The following is a 15,736-nucleotide window of genomic DNA, read 5'->3' on the forward strand; positions in this document are numbered from 1 at the left end:
TCTGTTTCATGCTGACACAATCTCTTTCTTTGCCCCCTCGCTCTTTCTCCCTGACACTTGAGACTCGCTCCCTTTTTATCTTTACAAACAAAGTGGCTACCAGTCTCCGAGCCAGTCAACCAGAACCTATGGCCAACTGCAGTGTGTCGTCAGTAAAAGTAGACTAGGTGTCAGGGTGACTGTGGAGCCGGACAAAGTGTTACTGAAAGTACAGTTGTGAGGAAGCAAACTTGAGCTCAGCTGTCAAACTTTTCTCAGGGCAGTCTTCAGTGTTTAGCTTTAAATCACCGTTATGATATGTTGTATATGCATTTAAAATGGAAAATCAATCATTTGGGTGGCTTAAGTGGTTGAAAAGGTTTTGAAACTGCTACTTCCTCACGAGTTTCTTTGTTTACATCACATGTGATAAAACCCAGCTTCACCAGTATTGCACGGCTACTGCTTTGAATTCAGACCGAAAGATCCCACATGGCAAAAGTGAGGGGGAATGAGCATGATGGTAAGACACTGTAGATGTAATTTCATAATACCTCTGGTTGATTAGTATTTTTGGTGTAGATTTGACCTGACTTAGGGGCCGTTTACACGACAACGATTTTCACAAAGAACGGTGAACTTTTGTTGTGGTTTGGCCTTTCACTTACACGACAATGCCATTTTAGGTGCTTGAAAATGCAAACTTTTGAAACCGGGTTCCAGAGGGGAATTTTTTGGTAACGCTGCACTCCCCGCCGCCGTGTAAACTGGCAATACGAAATTCTTGTAAAAACGACGACGACACGGCCCCACTTCGCACGTGACTATGACAGGAAAACAACAACAGCACCGCGCCGCCAAAGCGTTTGTACGCAGGCGTGTGGTGCAACTCTGTGGTGTTACATTGCAAAGTTACACCACCCACTGGCCTGGCATGCACACTACAGCATTGTCAATTGTTTTTGTGGATCCGTGTGTACGAGTATAGTTCTCACAGCGTTATTGTATAAACATGGAACTTTTTAAAATCTTTTTTAATCTCTGACTGGATTAAGGAGGTTATTTTTGCAGAATGTTAGCTGGGGGGGAAGTCCACCTCAATGACAGGAGGCTAATGTTTGCATTTGGTCTGAATACACCATAACAGTTAGCATTTGGAGCATCCAGCCAGTATCCAGCACTCAGTAACAATGAGAGCAAGATAGCATCAGTACTGTCCTACACAACAGCTGGGGGGGAAGTGAAATTATATCACATTTTTTTTAAATAGTTAAACTTTCCCAACTTCCCCGTAAAAGATATGTTTACTCTCTTTTTTTTTTCCAACAGTGATTGACTTGAATAGAAAACAATTAATAGGTGAATATGGGACATTTCACCAAGCGGCAAACTATCCTTTTAAGGCCGCTGCAACACAGTGAAACAGATATTTCTGCTCTGGTATGTCAGGTAAGGCAAAAATCAATGAGGAACTGGATGGTACTTTCCATTTTATAAAGCCACAGGCTGCAAAACAGTTTGTTTATCACTTTACTTCTGGTTTGATTTTCTGCCAAAATAGCATGTAATTGCTGAGCTATTTAGTAGCCAACAGACAAACAGACAGACAGAGGTAAAAACATAACCATAACAGCTCCAGCTTTATTAACAACTTGTTTTCTCAGGTAGTTAATTTTACAAAATATAGCAACTTGTCGGTGGCTCATGCCTGAAGTTAAAACACTCTTGAATGTCAAAATAAGTCTTAAATTACACTACCATTTCATTTCATTGCATAGTTCAGTCAGTCAGTGGAGGTTTGTGAGAGGCAAGTTTTTTTCTGGTGTCCATTGGGAGCTTACCTGTTCCAGTGGGGCTTAGCTGTAATGAGATCGGCTATTTTGCCGCATTCCCACTGTCTCAAATACCAGGGTGCAGAGAGGGGCCAGTGCCCAGACAGTGGCCTCTGCTCCCCCATATCCTCCCTCCAATGCTCCCTCATATCCTCCTTATTACCACCAATGCCCAGTGCCCAGAAAAGCTGCAGTCCTTTTGAAGTTCAACACTAAATCACAGCCCTCAGCCTTCAAAGGAGTCCACTTCCCCACTTGGGTCGCCTGTCCTCCCCAGGCAAAACGGAGGGATGAAGTAATTTCACAGCCAGTGACACAGCATGTGTCACAGTATGCAGCACTAGTGTCATTTCCCTCTTGGCTCCAGGAGACAGTCGCTGGTTTGCTGTCATTTCGGCTTTCATTACTCGTGTTCTTGTTCTTGAATGATATGGTTGGCCCTGGAACATTATGGCTTTCCATGCCACTCTGTTCAGCTGTGACAACAAGAACCTCTGGGCTTATAGGAGCTCAAATTAAATTAATTGTTCTATGTCAGTGAGGTGTGCAGATCCACCGTATTTGTGGCCTGTTTGTGGAACATAACGGCATTACAAGATGTCACCAGTAATTTTGTATGTTTAGCTTAATGTCTGCCAAATGTACATACTTGTTTCTGCTCAGCTTTTCCCAACGCAAGCGGACCGAACTCCAGAACTCCAATATCAGATTTGCTACCTTTTTATCCAGCCATTGGTTTTCATTCATTCCACTAATGTAATTTGACTGTCTTCACAACAGTATTGCATCATCGTAATAAAATCCCATTATCCATTTTCCCCTCGGGGATCAATAAAGTGATTCTGATTCTGATTCTGAAGTGGTCCACATTAGTTTTCCTAAAAGCAGCAGTACTGTTGTGTTTTGATGACCTGAAATTGGTTGGAGTGAAACGGCCTTGTGGCCAGAAAATAGTCCCCAGGGATATGTTTGCATTACATAGCCAATTATCAGTTCTGTGATTTTTTGAATGGTGGCGACTTTGTTAGTCACAGAAGTAGAACATTATAAGGTGGGTATCTCATCAAAACATAACATTTAAAAACTGATAGATTTTTATTTTACAGTATGTTGTGAAATCTTTAGCACCCCAGCATGAGCTGCAAAAGCCACAGGCTGCAAAATGTGTAATGAAAAATGTGGCTAAATTGTAGTAAATGGGGCAAAGATTCAAAATCACGGGCAAGGTCCTCAAAAGGCACCGATTATGTGCTTTCTCTCAAAACCGCCCACAAATGGTAGAAATTCAAGGATGCTGCTTCTGGTGTCTTTTAGGTCATCGTGGATTATACAGACAGGATCTGTGGTGGGGAAAAATAGAGCTTGATAGATGTTCCTCAGTGCAGCAACATGTCACTGCATATGTTTCTAAACTGGGACTCTGTGCCATTTGCTAAGCGTATGCATAAACGGTGTCCATCCCTGGCAGTGTTTTTCTCCAGGGATGAACTGTCAGAGGCTGCCTGTCTATCTTGATGATTTCTTTCTGGTAGAGCCAACGGGGGATGGACAGCGAAATCAATCACAGTGTGGCCCAAACACTAATGCTGATGCTAGCTTTTTTTTTTTTCTTCCCTCTTTTCTGCATTGAGGATTTATTGTAATACACTGTCAACCCCATCGTTAAAGGCGTCCCATAAAGGTAAAGGAATGGGGGGGGTATGCATATATATACCTCCCACTACCACCATTGCCATTACTGCTGTTTTCCCCTGGGGACCTGATGTTTCTTCTAAATAAACCACCTTCTCCAAGCATCTGCGCTGTGCTTAATAGGGGCCAGCTCAGAAGCGCGCCTTTGTTTTATGCTGCCAAATACTGTTTAGACGGTAAAAAGGCTTTGATTAATGAAGTAATTTTTTTTTGTCGTGGCCGTGGCTCCCTGGGAAGCTTGTAGAAATGGATTGAAAAAACACTTCATCCTTGACAAAGAGGGGTCAAAGTAATTTTTGCTTGTCCTGCAGAAAGATTAAAAAGCTACTTCTTGGAGGCTCCTCTCAGATGAGTGTACATAATCTGCATTAGCAGGCTGCTGGGGGGAAGAAAAGAGGGGGGGAAAAAAAGTGGCTTCGAGGGGATCAAGGCATCCTTTTCTGATGGACTGTTCAAGTGAGAAGGATGAGTCATTAAGAAGCCAGGAGTGATGGGCTGCATTTTAAGAAAATGAGAGTGCTTGTACCTTGAACAGTCATACTCAGCTGTTAAATACATCTGGTGTTAAGTGTTTCCTGCAAATTATTCCATGTTCTTTCATATAATAACAACAGCATCCACCATTGTCTGGTTTGTCATCATGTCTTGCATAATTTGTGAGTTATTATGATGTCTTGTGAGATTCTGTCAAGCATCGTGACGTGTGTATGTTAAAGGCATAGTTCACTCATTCTGACTTATTTTTTTTATTGTTTCCCACCTAGCATGTGTAGGGCAGTAGTGCTGTTATGTTCTCTCATCGCTAGTAATGCTAATAGCTAGTGATGCTAACGCTGGTTATGCAGCTAATATTCTTAAAAATAAACACTTCGGCTGTGTAGTAACCTGACTTCTGCACAACACAACTGATGGTCCCAACCCCATTGATAAAGCAAGAAATTCCACTAATTAACCCTGATAAGGCACACCTGTGAAGTGAAAACCATTTCAGGTGACTACCTCTTGAAGCTCATGGAGAGAATGCCAAGAGTGTGCAAAGCAGTAATCAGAGCAAAGGGTGGCTATTTTGAAGAAACTAGAATATAAAACATGTTTTCAGTTATTTCACCTTTTTTTGTTAAGTACATAACTCCACATGTGTTCATTCATAGTTTTGATTCCTTCAGTTAGAATCTACAATGTAAATAGTCATGAAAATAAAGAAAACGCATTGAATGAGAAGGTGTGTCCAAACTTTTGGCCTGTACTGTATATATATATATTAAATGGGTGAACTATCCCTTTAATGAGTTGTGTGTGCATTAACGGAGATGCTGACACTCTTGCATTATCAGTCTGCTGACAATCTGTGGATCAGGACTGTGCTGCTTGACTGCTCTTCCTCCTCTACATTATCAGGCAGGCCGCATGAGCACATCCACATCCCCACGGTGCTGTGAAGCTGTGGTCATCACCACTGAGCCAGAGCACAAGCAGCTGGCCAGGGTGTGAGCACTGGCTCCCATTCAGGATCCAAAGGGGCTTTCCCAAGCCGTCCTCAGGGACTGAGTCTGGTTGGCCAACATGCAGAGTCAAGCAGGAAGTATCAGTCTCCCCTATCCTCCCAGGGTTAATTAAAACTCACCCCACGGCCCAAACGCCATGGCCATAAGTCATGTCATGCTCAGTGAGCCCGTAATGTCTGTGAGAAAGACTAATACAAAGTGGTACAGGCAACACGTCTGTAATCTTAATTAAACACGCCCAGCTGTGCCCCCCTTTTTCTCGTGCGCTCACAAGGTTCATGCTTAATTTGAACCGTCCGCTGTCCGGGAAGGCAGAAGAAGAAAAAACGGAGTGAAGAGGGAGAGATGGAGAGAAAGTGCTGCGTCGTACATTGAGAGGCTAAATCTATAAAAGGAACGGCTGAGTCGTCGATTAAAGCTGCAAGCAGTTTAGGCGCCACCCTGGACATCCTCCCTCTGTTGTGTGAAACAGGATGAAGGGGGAGCAGGATGGAGAGGGAGGAGGGAGGCTTTACAGAACGAACGGAGGAGGGATCCTTCTCGCTAAGACAGGTGGCTGCCGGACATTATTCATCAGTGCTGCACAGCCCAACTGCTTAAATCATCACGGTTGCGGTGTGATCTGCACCTCCTTTCCCAGCTCGCCTGCCCTTCCACAGGAACACAAGTGCAGGCTCTTTCTGCTCCCATGATGCGTTCATGACATATCAGCCTAGACGTTAATTATCATTCTTCAGATCCGCAGGTCCCTGGGTGATCTGCTGCCTTCATCTCCTTTTATGGTGAATACAGTGATGTTAGCAAACATAAGTTATATAAAACCACTGCTTATCCAAGATGCCTTATAATAAAATGCCAGAGCATGTGTTGCCTTACATCATAAAGACTGAGCTCTATCACCAATCACCATACAGCACTGGATCCCAGCTCTTCATGTCAGCTAAAGCCTGGATTTTTGTCCCGATCTCCCCCTTCCCATCAAAGCCAGCAAAGGCCCGATTGTCTGATGTTTGCAAACGTCATCGGGTCTGATGTTCCTGTGGTGTGGGGTGTGTTAAGAGTGATTTTGTTCAGTCTGATCCGCTCGGAAGGCCTCGGAAGGAGAAATCGTAAATAATGAACATGTTTAATATTTGCGACTAGAAATCCTGTAGTGTGTGGGGCGAGCATGCACAGTGTGTAATGTCCAGTGATGGGAATAAGGGCATTATAAATAAATGGCATTATTTTTATCAGTAATGAGTAATCAAAAATATTTGTATATATATTGTTTCCCCTGTTACAACGCCGTTACCTTTTCTGACAATAAAATGCACCATTACTAGGCTATAACTGAGCTAACTGATGCCGGCTTCAACCGAGCAGGCTGCTCGGAAAGCTTTCCACACACTAGGCTACAGGATTTCTAGTCGCAAATATTAAACATCTTTTCGTCCCTTTTTTTCCCTTTATTTTTTGTTATTATTATTATTTTATTATCGTATACGAAGAATGTGCGTCTTGTGGAGAAAAAGCGGCTTGTCAATTTTTAAACCGATCAGACATTGCAGGTTTTTATCAACATGAATAGAAAATGAGACTAAACCATAAGCATAATGTGTAATTCCCGATGACAGAGCGGATAGTGTCTCCGCCTGCCATGCATGAGACCAAGGGTTCAATTCCCCACCCGGTCAAGAGGGCACTTTGTTGTTAATCATGGCAATGAAGTGATTCTTATCATTCTGCCTGTCATTGGCTAGATGACACAGTGGCATTTGGAGTTTCGATAATTTTCATTTCTGTACCTTTTTTGTGGATTTTGGCGCCGGTGTTTGTCCGCCATGTTTGTTTACACTGAAGTCACATTTGACTACGCGAGATTTAGAATATTGAGCGTGAAGAAGCTGATGCTCTGCTGAAGAATGGGTTAGGGTGTGGTGTGCTCCGTGGTGCACGCCACACACTATAAGATCAGTAGAGACAGATCTTGTGCGATCTGTCTTTTGTTATCATCAAGTGCGTGGTTTCTAAATCTGTGAAGGTTTGAAGAATCCTGTAGTGTGTTCCAGCCTTAAGTGATGAAAAACCCATAAGTGTGTCCTCCTAACCATGACCTGTGACATCATCAGTGCTTTGAACCCCAGGAACTTGTGGGTGGGCTTTTTTTCCCTGACAGGTTTTATTTCACCTTCTTCAGAAAATTCAATTTATTTATATCTCTCTAAATGTTTTTGTTTGTTTGTTTGTTTTATAGTCATACTTATATTTATTTATTTATTCATGTATTTTATTCATTCATTTGTTTATCTATCTATCTCATTCATTCATTCACTAGTCATTTTCTGGTCCTTTCTTGTGGCAGCCAATGGCAGCACAAAGGGCAATGCAGAGTAAGAATTTCACTGTGCAGTACAACTGTAACTGTTAGTTTTGGGTGAACGTGACACTAAAGATCTGAACTTGATCATATTGTTTTTGAAGGAAATCTGGTGAATTTGTTCAGGCTGCAAAGGGTTCAGATTCATTTGATATGTAAATGGGTCTGTGTGATAAACAAAGAGGCCATGGGAGCTCTTCAAAACATCATCAACACACATTTTTCCAACAGTTTGTATTGAGGACTGTGAATGTATTGTCACATTGAATTGGGGTCATTCTGGCCCCAAAAAGCAGACGGATGACCTCTCAGGTTTTACAGTATGAGTTAGAGGATCATAAGAGGATTAAAATCACAGCTGAAGTGTGACGAATGATGGCTGAAGTCAAACTCTCCCCACGGCACAGTGTTTACTTTATTTCTTTAGATACTGCTCAAGAAAGAATGGAGCTGATTTACACAAAAAAAATATCTTGTCACACCATGATGAAATGTAATATCCAGCTGTAGACAAGCGATGCACCTCATTTCCAATAGTCCTGGCTGCATGTGGCTCTATTGAAACCCCCAAAACAAACAACAAAGACACATTAAACACAATGGAGAGGAAAATGACACAAGGTTGTGCTAGTCTTATTCCACATGCTGACTACGATAAGTCTTAGTCTTGTAGTGTAGCACCCTGCAGTGCAAATAGCAGCGCTCTCTCAGACACTTATTCAATCAGAGAGCACAAACAGTGAGTTGGCATGCAAGGGGAGTGGCTGGGGGAGAGCAGAGGGCTTTCTCTGGGAGCCTTATGCTAATAGGGACCTTTAGCAGAATCCATACTTGGCAAACAATGGAGTCCGCTTGGCCAGCCCATTTAGACTACTCCGTTTATGACCTGCACACACACACACAAATGCCTGTGCGTAAACACACACACACACACACACACACATATTTACGGGGATACATACAGACAGAAATACACACACGTACACAGTGTTCTTCAATACGTCAGGGGTCCAAAATTGCCAGAATGTTAAAGAGACAGTTCACCCATTTTGAAAAATCTGATATTATTTCACGTTCCCCATGGCTGTTACTGAGTGGTGTTTACTGAGACCGGCTGGATGCTCCAACTGCTAACTGTTAGCCTCCTGCCACTGAGGTGGACTTCCCCCCAGCTAACATTCGGAAAGGTAAACCCCTTTATCCACTAACAGGGGCTAACAGTTAGCATTTGGAGCATCCAGCCAGTATCCAGCACTCTTTTTCTATATGTGATAATCATGGATACTTAGTTATAAACGTAATAATTGTTGTGGCCCAACCTTAGTTATTTTTTTTCATTATTTTGCTGATGAGCAGATGTCTCTGCTATTGACTATATAGAGGCTGCTTTCAAATGTATACCTGCTTTCTATGTTGAATTAATAAAAAAAAAAAAAAAAAAAAAAAAAAAAAAAAAAAAAAAAAAAACAATGAGAGCAAGATAGCACCACTACTGTCCTACAGAACAGCTGGGGGGAGTGAAATGATGTACAAAATTTTCAAAATGGCTGATTATCCCTTTAAAGGTCTTCTTATAAACCCCTGAATGTAAAAATAACCTCTCACATCATTGGGACCATTCATGTTTGTCTTTTTTGCCCAGTGTGGGGAATTGATGTCCTCACACAGGTAGAAGGTCACACACACACTCGCCTGGACCTGCAGACATGCTAAACCCCCAGCCCTCATTAACAAGTCCCCGTGTCCCCTCAGTTGTCTCCAACTGGCTCCACTGTTATTTGACCTGAAGCCACCGTTCCTCCCCTCCATGAGTGGCTAAACATTTCAGCCAAATATTTACATCCAAAAACATTTAAACAGCCACTACTGGCATTCATATCAATCCATGGGCTGCCATTCATCTCAAGTTACTTTGTTTGCATGCTAAGTATGGCAAACATGCTCTCTCTCTCTCCCTCCCTCTCTCTCTCTCCTTCTCTCCCTCTCATCCTTTCCTCTGAGTTTTTAGAATTTTTTTTTCTGTTGGCCAATAACAGCAGCAGCTAATTCCAACAGATGGGTGGGAGCTTACAGATAAGATAAGATAAGATTAAACTTTATTGATTCTCCAGGGGAATGAGGAATAGGATATCACATAACAATAGAAAAGATTGAAGATTACCCATAAAACGTTAGAAGCATGCCACCGCAGAATCCCTGTGGGTTTCACAAAAATCTCACCATGTTGACTGGTGACCAGATTTACTGCACAACTGACCAGAGCAAGAGTGTGACAATGCACTGTGTCCAAATGTTCATTTTGTTTAGCCACATCTTGAAATGGACTGTCCCAGTTTGGTCAAATTCCCATCTAACAGTATTATCATATGCAAAGATAAGTTTTACGTCACCCTTTTTATTCCTTTTATTTTTAATTTTTAGGGTATTTTTGTAGGGAAACTTTTTTGGTAACTTTCTTGAACTTTTGTAAACAAATTTGGCACAATCTTCTAGTAATGCAATGCTAATGTTCTGTAATTTAATTTTTAAGAAAAAAAAAAACCAACTAATAATAATTCTGATTCGTTTTTATTCTAAATACTTCCAAATAATTTCCCAGTAATGTGTTATTAATTTTCTGTAAAATTAAAAAAATATATTTAAAAATATGATTGGATTTGGTGATGATGGATTTATTCATTCATACATTCATTCCTTTGTTTGTCCTTTTCTGCTCATTTGGTTGCAGCTTTTTACTAATGTCTTGCTAACTGTCCAGTCAGTTCTTGCTAATTTGCTCATCACTTTTTCCCCCACGTCTTTGAGAGAAATCAAGTGAATTTTGCTGAAGTTTGAAAGGATTAATTATGGGGGACGGTAATAAACTTAACAATAACAATTTGCTCACTTCATTCAAATCTCAACTCTGTAGCAAAACTGTTCCTAATCTGGCCAGTGCACTGCTCTTTCAACACAGTCGCCGAAAGAAGAGTGAAGGAAAGAAAGAGAACAAGGGGAGAAAACACAATTGTTTCAGACATTTGCTCGCCTGCTAAGCAATTTCCTCGATCCGTCACCTACATAATGCATACTGCAGAGCCGCCTACAACCATCGCACACACAATACACACCATTTCCCAGAAGAAAGACGCTGCTGCGAGGCCAAGCTGCTCCAGACATGTGGCATGTATGTTTGTGAGCTCGGTGCAGACAGAAAAGGCCACAGCACTGACATTTTCCTCTTCCCTCCTCACCAAACACTACAAACACATAAGCCTGAAATGCACGGGAAACCTCCTGCAGCTTATTTCCCTCTCTCGGAAAAGGTTGATACATTCTTTCTGTATATTTGGACTGATGGACTGATGCCACAATGCAGGGTATTTTTTCTGCTCTTGTTTGCTGTGGAGTTTATTGTGCTTGTTAGCAGCTGGAGATGGCATTCAGAGGAAATACCGCCACAGATTTTGGTATTTTAGCTGTAAAGCCCAAGGATGACATTTTCCCTCAGTGTGAGGTTTTGAAAAGAGCTCTCATCAGTTCTCTTGCCCATGGGGTTTGAATAACGTCCAATGTTTTGTACTGTTTGACTTTAGTCTGTTTGAATAAGAGCACAGACACCATTTGTACAAATGTGCTTTAGGGGTTAAAAGATCTGATGTGTAGCTAGGAGCCAGACTTGGCCAAGCCTTAAATGTCTAGAGCCACGAGAATTACATATTCCAATCTCATTGTAATGTTTAACATAGGGCATGGAATTGTAAAAGGTGATGGACTCTTGCCATCCACACAGAGCATGCTGGGAGTAAGCACCAGCCCCCTGTGACCCTGAAAAGTGCATAAAGAAAATGCATTTTAATGTATACCCAAACTGTTATATTTACATTTTATATGTTAACTGTCAGTGGAGTGAACATTTGCCCTTGAGAAACTATCCTGCTGGTTGTTATAGAAATTAAACTGTTTTAGGACTCCAATCTACTTTCTGATGTAAACAGCATCAGATATGCCCAGGTTTTAATGAATGCTCTGATTGGTTGACCACATGTACTGGTAATGAGCTGCCACATAGTCTGTAAGACAGTCGCCAGCAGGCTTCTTGGCATACGTGCCAAAATCAATATCCTTCCATTATGGAATGTCAATGAATGCTGAAGTTCAAACACCGGGTGTTTGCTCCCCAAAAATGGAACAACATGGAACAACAAGAGGCCAAAGCTGTTTGGGCGATCTGACCACATCAGTGAGTTATGTTAGTGTCATGTTTGGAGGCCTGTATTGTTGGTAAGGAGGCTAAAGTCTAAGTTTGCAACAGTGTTCGCACACGGTCAGTTCTTCCTCTTACAATAAATGATGTGATTGTAGCAGTATTATCCTGATTCCCCATTTTACCTGTCCAGCCTCTTCCTGTTATTTTTTAAAATGGCTTCCTCCTTTTCACATCACAGTCACATTCCATATAAGAAAGACACCGACACCGACACCGCGATGTTTTAATTAGTGGTCCTGGTAGCCTTTAAATACCGAGGGCTAGTCAGGTTGTGGTGATTGTGCGAGTGTGCATGGTGTTAGGGGGACACACAGCGAACGGTGTTGGAGCAGCTAGCCCTCCAACAGTCAGCCTGTCTGGTTAAATTTAACTCATTTTTTTATTTTAGCAATAAGTATACCTTTTTTTTTTTTTTTTTTTTACACAGGCCCAGAACCAGCATAGCCTTTTAGGATTGTTGTATTGTTCTATCTAACTTCTGGATATCTGTTCTCAAACATAAGGGCATTTTATAATTAATGTAATAAACTGTCTATTTGTCCTTGAAGCCATGTCTCTGATTGCAGTCCTTTACAATGATCTGTGCTGACTTGTGTATATACCAGCCTTGGGTAGTACATACTTGATGTTGGGTTAAGGTGTGGAGCTTAACTCCCCCTCATCCCCCAGTCAGACAGGTCACACACATACTGTGCAGCAGGAGTTTTCAACTGATTGTGACCCATAATGTCCCATAATGCATAATGTCTCTGCATTCAGGACTTCCACCCTCTCCAGCCAGAATCCAGCCAACTCTCATAGCACAGCAGACAAAAACAAGTCCAAACTTTGTCCAACTTTATCCATTGTTGGGACATCCAAAGATAGTTAAAAAATATTAAAAATGATAACAGCACAGTAGCAAATGGTAACAGAATTAAAGGCTGCCGCTGGAGTGATGCCATGAACAAGACAAGCCAAGACAAGGACTCACTTTTACTTTTCACTGAAACTCACAAAAAGTTTTTTTTTTTTCAATGGCATAATCAATTAGCTGTTTTTAGATGGTAGTCAGTAATCTGATCATTTTGGACTCATGTGTGTAGGTATTGACATGCCAGGAATGTACAGAACATTAATGAAACTTTCCAACATTAGCCAAGGCTGCCACAGACCCGATGGACACTATTTGTATTCATCATGCTGAGAAATAACCTTGATTTCTACGTCACATATATTTGAAGGAATCTAATTGTTAACAAGCAAGACAGAGTAAATGAAAGTGTGGGCTGTGGACCACTGGCTAAAACCCTGTTTTACAGTGAACACATCACTTATATAGTTTTGTTTTGTTTTGTTTTTGTTTTTTTTAAATCCTACTCACTCTGGATTTAACAAACAACCAAATATGTTTGCTCACAGCCTTTTACTTTGAACCAAAGGTGGCTCACTGGCAAGTAAAAAAAAAAAAAAAAAAAAAAAAAGAAAATTGGCTAAATCCAGTTATCGCATTAAAGGAAAAAAAGATGTGAACGTCTTGTAAATTCATTATACAGCAACAGCTAGGTGGCTGCTGCCAGGGATGTGTACATTTTCACAACTTTCACAACAACTGAAGTTAGTAAGTTTTTTTTTTTTTTTTTTTAAACATTTTCAACTGTGCTACCTCCAGCAGTGATGGAGGTAGTAGCCTAAAGAGAAAAAAGAGAAAAAAACAGACAGAAAAAGAACACACAGAGAAACAACTGTTAGCGAGAAAACCAAAGGTGCTACCAAAGAGGCAGACAAAAAAAAAAAAAAGAAAGAGAGAGACAGGAAAATGAGAGACAGGAACAGATGAAATAGACAGAGAGATAGAGAGACAGCCACAGAAGAAACAGGTACAGAGAAAAGACTACGTACTACCAGAGATGCAGAGCTAACAGCGGGGAGCGTATTTCAAACTAGGAAAACCCCTGACTACTTATAGATGGAGACTTTGTTAGATGTGGCAGACAAATATCCTCCACTGGTGCACTCACAGAGATGGGCAAGTTCTTTCTAATGAATGGGCCAACACAAAAGTCCCCTACAGACATGGTGACACTACCAGCTTGTGTAATAAAATACAAAAAAAAAAAAAAAAAAAACTATCCAAGTGACGCTTCCTTACAGAGGCAAGTGGAAGGAGGTAGCCTGCGGAGAACAGAGGAATAGGCCATACTGAAGTTCGTGGTTGACCAGCAGAAAAATGGTCTTGACAAGGTACCACCCAAAATTTTACATTGAGGGCTACTGTAAAATAAAAAGTAAAATCAAATAAAAACAAAAAGTAGTAGTACAAGAATAAGGCCATAATGTTGTGAGAATAAGTGTTACAAGAATGAACTTGGAATTTTATGAGAATAAAGTCATATTTATACAAGAAGTTGTAGTATTATGAGAATTACATTATAATATCATGAGAACAAAAGTCATAACTTGAGAACAGAATATGAGGAAGAGTCATGTGCAAGCCAGAGAACAAGCTGTTTTCTTGTCAAAATGAGGGATGTGGAAGATTTGCCAAAGTTATAATTATAGGTAAAGTATAGGTTTCAGAAATACCAAACCAGCACCAGATTATTAGTAGTGTAGTATTAGGACCATGAAATGATTGCACAAGTGACTGCATTCATATTGAAGAAAGAACCATATGGAGTTGGAGAAAATTATCTATTGTGTTAAAGATCAAATAGAGACAGTGATCATCAGCATAATGATGGTTACAAAGAGTAGAGCTTTGGGTGGTTCAGCTGTTAGAGCACATTGCACATCAAAGCTGAGTCCTGACCACAGCGGCCTGGGTTCAAATGCAACCTCAGGCCCTTTGCTGCATGTTATCCCCTCTCTCTCTCCCCTGCCTCTCCTGTTGCTCTCTACTGTCACGATCTAATAACAGAAATGCCAAAAGAAAAATAAAATGAAATACAATAGAAGAGCACAGACTTTCACAGGAGATAATAATGATTATGAAAAGTGATGACCCTGAAGGTGTGGAGCTCCTGCCCAGTGCACTAACCAAGGCCCCAGTGCATTTTGTCATATGGATTCCTATATTAAATTAAAGCCATGGTATCATAATAAATGTCTGCATTGTTGGAGTTCAGTTGCTTTGTGGTGAGGATGGAGACAGATAATATAAACAGTGATGCAAATCTTACACATTCTTCATCTGATTTGCAGACAGGCAAAATCCTCAGGTTGTGACTTTTATTCCCATAGCATTCAACATGACTCTCAAAATCTAATATTTAAATAACTTTTTTTTCTTACAGTGGCCATAAAACACTGACAAATTAATTCAACATACATAGCATTAGGGAAAAACAATCATATAGCAAAAAAAAAAAAAAAAACTCGAAAAGCTTGCTTGTGGACCTCTACAACAAATAATGTGCAATCAGAAAGTAACTCAGCTGGAAATATGATGGACAGTCTGAGGAGCTGCTTCCAAAAGTGGGACAGGAGGAGAACTTCATGAAGGACATTGCCATTGCTTCTGCAAGTGACGGTGCAAGTGTCATACTAGAAGAAAATGTGGAGCATCAGCCCATCTACTACAATAAATAAATTAAAACATCTGAACTTCATGTGAATCACAGATTGGATTTGGCTGTGGGTGATACAGTCAAAGAACATACAGAGGAACCTGAAGTCACTCTGCAGGAGGAGGAGTCCTTGTTTGATGTTTTGTTGGACTACCAGCAGCTCAGTAAAAGCTGTGTGGAGGTCCTACACAGATTCACAGGCCACTTCAGCATTGCCTCTGCAGATGCTACCACAGATAAGAGAGAAAGGGCCATGTTTAGCAGCCAGATGAGTTGCTGTGACACATCAGAGGAAATTGCACACTTATCATTGACCCTGCAGGAAAGAGGACTAATAATAGAAGCAGACTGCTTGAGAAGAGTCATATGAAGAGAGCTTCTTGTGCTTGCTTGAATCCAATAAAATATGAATAACTGACCAAGTCTTACCATGCTGTCTGTTGGGCCCCATCCTTCTGCAGTGAGAGTTTTTCCATGTGCAAAAAGCTTGAGATTCATGCTGACACGCAACAGAAACAAATGAAGCTGTTCCACCGGGCCAACATGGTATCAAGTAGACAAGTCTGCCACAC

Source organism: Myripristis murdjan, chromosome 10, assembly GCF_902150065.1.
Source record: "Myripristis murdjan chromosome 10, fMyrMur1.1, whole genome shotgun sequence".
NCBI classification, from domain to species: Eukaryota; Metazoa; Chordata; class Actinopteri; order Holocentriformes; family Holocentridae; genus Myripristis; species Myripristis murdjan.